Source organism: Leuciscus leuciscus, assembly GCF_965113295.1.
Source record: "Leuciscus leuciscus genome assembly, chromosome: 12".
NCBI classification, from domain to species: Eukaryota; Metazoa; Chordata; class Actinopteri; order Cypriniformes; family Leuciscidae; genus Leuciscus; species Leuciscus leuciscus.
In genome coordinates, this window is record NC_138736.1 from 546,029 (window position 1) to 546,619 (window position 591).

Sequence of the window (591 nt, forward strand, 5' to 3'; positions counted from 1 at the left end):
GGAACTCTCGGAAATGGAAAAGATGGAACTTTGGGGAATGGAAGTGGGGGAACTCTCAGAAATGGAAGGGATGGAACTTTGGGTAATGGAAGTGGTGGAATGTTCAGAAATGGAAGGGATGGAACTTTGGGGGATGGAAGAGATGGACTTTTGGGGAATGGAAGTGGGGGAACTCTCAGAAATAGAAAACATGGAACTTTGGGGAATGGAAGTGGGGGAACTCTCAGAAATGGAAGGGATGGAACTTTGGGGAATGGAAGTGGTGGAATGTTCAGAAATGGAAGGGATGGAACTTTGGGGAATGGAAGTGGTGGAATGTTCAGAAATGGAAGTGATGGAACTTTGGGGGATGGAAGTGGTGGAATGTTCAGAAATGGAAGAGATGGAACTTTGGTGGATGGAAGTGGGGGAATGTTCAGAAATGGAAGAGATGGAACTTTGGGGGATGGAAGAGATGGACTTTTGGGGAATGGAAGAAATGGAAATGGTGGGACTCTCAGAGATGGAAATTTGGGGAATGGAAGAAATGGAAGTGGTGGGAATCTCGGAGATGGAAGAGGTGGAACTCTGGTCGATGGAGGACATGTAGTT